We start from the raw sequence: 5,694 nt of genomic DNA, 5'->3' as shown, positions 1-5,694 counted from the left end.
ATATTATTTGTCCTGTATTTTCAATGTGTACCGACCATTTTCGCAGCTTCCCCACAGACGACATATTATGCATTAAGGAACATATTTACTTCTACACTCCGAAGTCCGGGCTCTAGGCTGGGACCTCTCGAAAAAGCGTTACGTCTGTATCTAGCACTAAACTTGTCAAATTTACTATTAAGAACAATGGATTTTTAACAGTAATATTCGCTGCCATTCAAAAGCAAATCTCTCTATCAGTAAAAAATAGGAACTGATAATGTTATATATCTCTTTCTATTTATTGATACCAGATCTAAATAGCACACTTATAAACTTAATCAAAATTCCTAAAATAGTTTTGATAGTTATCAAACTGATAATAGATGTTAAATAAAGCGGACCTATGTTAACCGAATAAAAAAGTAACAAAACTGAACAGCGACAAAACAGAAAAGTGACAAAAACCGAACAGTGAAATAACATAACATTTACAGAACAGAACAGTGACCAAACGGAACAGCGAAAAAAGAGAACAGTGAAAAAACAGCTCGATAGCTCTTGGAAATATACCGGAAACATTTCCGGCCGAGAGTTTATTTCTAAAATATAAAATATCGAAAGGGGAACGAAATGGAACTATGAGAGGATGCCCTCAGAATAATAATAATAAGTCTTACCTTTGGTCTTGGTGTCCTCAATGTTCCCTCTTTCTGCCAGCACGTAAAAATACTCTCCACGGTGTAATTGCACTTAACCCGGAAATGCAACCTAACAACCTGTTAACAGAGGCACTGCAGAAATTGTACTGGTGTTACTTCCCGCCTCCTGGTGACAAGGTTACAAGGACGGGAAGGTAGGGAATAATTATTGGAAATAACAATTGGTTATATGCCTGAACAACAGAAGAGTGACAAAACGGAACAGTGATAAAACAAAACATGTAAAATTATTATAGATTAGGCATGATTAGGTTAGGTTACGTTAGGAAAGGTTTGTTTTTTTCATTACTTCACTTCTCATTCATCACTTTTTATTTAATTTTCTTTTGTATTACTTTTCTATTTTGTTAGTTATGGAACCATTGTTTGAAATTCTTTTTTCTCAAAAACTTATTATATTATTCAACCTTAAAACAGTTTCTGAAAAGTTCACCGTAGTGACCGCATTTTTTGATAATTTATTTATCAAATTTTAAAACATCAGGCACACGAGGCGCCTTTGGACATCTCTGCCCCGTGTGATCGTAAATACGTGTTTTTCATTAATTTAAATTGAATTTGGCATTTCCCTCCAATCGATCTGGCAGCGGCCGCCTTTTGGAAAGCGGCTTAACTTTAAGCACCATCGACATTATTTACTTTGAAAATCGGTGACGGTTCGCTAGGGTGGGCCGTCTCTTTTCGAACTTGGGTACGTCAGAAAGACTACTGTATTAGAAGAAATTAGAAAGTCCAGCTGAAATAAGCCCTATGCAATACACCCGAAGGACCAGTCCCAGAACAATGTAAATTGCAATTGTGTTTATTTATGTTTCTATTTTTATGCATCCGCTAAACTTAATGGACAGTTTTCATCGTTGTTTTAAACCTGAGCTTCTGAAACATAATATATGCCCAGATTGGAGTATGGGAAAAAAGGAACTCACCCATAACAGGTGGGGGACAACGTCAGCCCGATTTTGGATGCTTCGCTCCAAATAGGAATGTTAAATTATAAATTCACAATATTGCACTCCGCAGTTGTGGTTATTTTATACATTAATCCTTCCTTTCTAGGGTATCACTCCCTCAATACATTTTGGTTCTAGGCGATATAACATGCGCCCTATCTCATCTATACTTTGTTTCACACAGTATATCTTTAATTTGGTAGGCGGGAATGGGTACCGCCGCCCTGGGAACCATTTATTGGATGACCAACACCTCTGCCACAGGTCACCCCAAGTGGTTCGCTACGTTTGGTGACTTAGCAGGGGTGCCCGGGTTCATGGGTTAAGGTTTGCCCAGGTCTTGGTGGCGGGTGCGTCGGCCCACCTTCTGCGTGGCGGGCCGGTTGGGAGATGCTGGTTGAGGGAGACCCTTTACAACCGGTTACCGCTGTCCGGGCCGCTCGATAGTACAGGGGCCCGACCCTCAGGCTCACGACTAAGGGTGGGCTGCCCCATCAGCGAGTGTAAAAACCCCGCCACTGCTGTTGTGCCGGTTCGTGACCGGAGGGGACCCAGCAGCAGCGTTTGGGGCGCATTGGATGCCCTCTCCAGCCGGACTCTCCCAGCCTATCGCCTAGCACCGCAGTGGGTGGGCTGGAACCAAACGCTCATCACTCCTGGACAGCCTGAACCCCATATTCCTACCCACCCCTCACACCTTTCCATTCCAGACCTTCCTTTCACTTCATACCCTTAAAAACAAAAAAAAACAAAAAAAAAAAAAAAAATTAAAATCATGAATATACATAAAAACAAACATAACATCTTTACAGCGGCGAGTAGCAGGCGTCCCCGGTGCGGGCCAAAACTGTTGGTAAATTTTGCCAACATTCGCGGCCTGCACACAAATTTAAATTCCGTCCATCACCATCTTTTGTCCCAACGTCCCAACCTTCTTTTCCTATCCGAAACTCAGATAGCCGAGCCGCCAGACTCCTCCTATCTGGACTGCCCGGGCTTTACCCTCGCAAGCAAATTCCGACTGAAAGGAGGAGTCTGCCTCTATAGTCGAGCTGACGTCAACTGTGTGCGACTATTGAGTCTGGAAAACTCCAGATTCGACGTAATGTGGGTGCGCGTCAATCTTGCCAGTACGGCAAGATTCTACGCATGTCTATACCGCTCACCGAACCATAGCGAATCAGACACTTCCGAGCTCTTCAAACATTTGAGCGATACTATTGATGATCTCTTGCCCCGCTACCCTTCGGCCGAGTTTGTTGTTCTGGGGGACTTCAACGTTCATAACGAACCATGGTTGAAGTTCTCAGGCCCAACGGACTCGGCTGGCCGACAGGCGGAATCCTTTGCCATTTGCTACGGATTAGAGCAATTGGTTCAGGAGCCTACAAGGGTTCCTGATGTCCAGACTCACCGCTCCAATCTGTTAGACCTATTCTTAACTACTGTGCCACACGGTTATAAGATTGACGTCACAGCGCCTCTGGGATCATCTGACCACTGCCTAGTGACGACATCAATCCCCGTTAGCCTCAGACCAACCAATGAGAGGCTGAGGAGAAAAGTGTGGCACTATAGGTCAGCAGATTGGTTCGGTATGCGGGCCCATTTCAATGCTTTTCCGTGGTCAGCTGTTTGTTTTCGGACTTCGGACCCTTCAAGATGTGCCCAGGAGATTGGTGAAGTCATCAAATCGGCGATGGATGGCTTCATACAATCGACTACTAAAGAAACTGGTGTGGGCTCAAAGCCGTGGTTCAGTCGACAATGCTCCGAAGCAGTTCGACGAAAAAACGCGGCTTACCGAGCCTACAACACATCTCGAACGCCCGAAAGCAGATCAGCATACAACAAATCGGCAAAGGAATGCAAGAGAATCATCAATAGGTCAAAATTCGAACACGACCTGCAGATCAGCAAAAAGCTGGCTGCCTGCCCGCATGGCAGCAGAGCGTTCTGGTCGCTTGCGGGCTCAATAGGTCGAAATTTTTGCAAACCCAGTTTGCCACCTCTTACCAGACCTGACGGCTCACTAGCAAACACCGCTACCGAAAAGGCAAACCTTTTAGGGAAAATGTTTGCGGAAAACTCGACCCTCGACGACGGGGGTGCTGTTCCGCCGTCGGTTCCTCACTGCGGCTTCTATATGAAAAAGCTGAGGATCCGGCATCGGGATGTACTCCACGTCATACGGGGGCTCGATGTTAACAAAGCTAGTGGACCTGATGGAATACCTGCCCTGGTATTGCAGAGGTGTGCTGCGGAAATAGTTCCAGTTTTGACAAAGCTCTTCAAAATGTCCCTGAAGTGTGGCACTGTGCCCTCTGGTTGGAAAAAAGCGGTAATTCACCCTATTCCCAAGAAAGGTGACCGCTCCAACCCGGCCAACTACCGCCCCATAGCGATCACATCAGTTCTGTCCAAAGTGATGGAACGTGTGATCAACGACAAACTGCTCACATACCTCGAGAAGAACAAAATTATCAACGACCGTCAATACGGATTCCGGCGGAACCGCTCGTGCGGTGATCTTCTCGCGTATGTGACGCATGTTTGGGGGCGGTGCCTGGAACGTCACGGTGAGACCCAAACGGTCGCACTAGACATATCCAAGGCCTTTGACCGGGTCTGGCACCGAGGACTTGTCAACAAATTGCATTCTTACGGACTTCCCGCATCCCTGTGTACGTGGATTGCTGACTTTTTAAGGGATAGGTCGATTCAGGCGGTTGCTGACGGTTTCACCTCTTCCTCGCACTCCATAAATGCTGGCGTCCCACAGGGATCGGTTCTGTCTCCGACTTTGTTTTTGTTGCACATCAATGACCTTTTGACATGTGCACCGATTCATTGTTACGCGGATGACAGTACAGTTCATGATAGCTTTTTGTTTGACAAGCCCCCAAAGGGCACACAAACTCCAACGGCTCGGAGGGCTTTGAAGCAGAGAATGGACGGTTATCTCGAGAGTATTTCCTCCTGGGGTAAAAATAATCTCGTCGAATTTAATGTTTCAAAGACCCAATCCTGTCTGATTACGTCTAAAAGGGATCCAAATGATAATCTTGTCTCCTTCAACGGAAGCAATCTTCCGAACAGGCCTTCCATTGATATGCTTGGTGTAACTATAAGTGACCAGCTCAGGTACGGGGGCTCCATCGAAGCGAGAGTAAAGTTGGCCTCTCAGAAGCTGGGCGTACTGTACAGGGCCCGCAGATACTTTAATAGTACACAACTGCTCACCCTGTACAAATCGCAAGTGCGCCCTACTGTCGAATTTGGCAGCCATCTCTGGTCTGGAGCCCCAAAATACCTGAAAAAAACCCTTGACTCTGTGCAGAAACGGGCGGTCCGTTTGATAGATTCCCCAATCTTAACAAACGGACTGCAATCTTTAGAGCACAGGCGTCAGGTAGGTATGCTGTCCTTGTTCTATCGGTATTACAATGGAAGATGCTCTGAGGAACTAGCGTCATTGATCCCTTCGGCACCGGTGCGTAGTCGGGATACACGCCAAACGCGCGCCCAACATTTGTACACAGTTGACACTTGTCACATGAGAACGGGTCGCTTCTATGATTCGTTCTTAAGTTCAACAGCTCGGCTGTGGAACGAACTGCCGGCCTCTGTGTTTCCTCCCTCCTACAACATGGGACTCTTCAAGACCCATGTTCACTCCTTCCTCTCCACAAAAAGACCCTCCACACAGCATCCCCAAAGATGACATAGGCCCTGAGGGAAATTATTTTCTTCAGGGCCTCCTGTGTGGAGTAAATATAAAAAAAAAAAAAAAAAAAAAAAATATCGCTAACCTATCGGAATTTCTTAATTATGTTAAACACAGTTTTGTATCGAAAATTTAAGGCCTGACTGGCCAGAATTTTGGCTCACGAAACACGTCCACGTCGTTTCAAACAAAAACATGTAGCATTGCAGATACAAGTAGCCATTCAAAGAATATGTATATGAACCTCCCTCTAGAGTATGTCATGTTTAAAAAAACTAGTTTAAAGTAGGTTAGGTTATGTTAGGTTAGGATTGAG

This window comes from Hesperophylax consimilis, chromosome 19, assembly GCF_061612785.1.
Source record: "Hesperophylax consimilis isolate HC1 chromosome 19, BYU_Hcon_1.0, whole genome shotgun sequence".
Taxonomy (NCBI): domain Eukaryota; kingdom Metazoa; phylum Arthropoda; class Insecta; order Trichoptera; family Limnephilidae; genus Hesperophylax; species Hesperophylax consimilis.
This window is presented reverse-complemented; position numbering follows the sequence as displayed.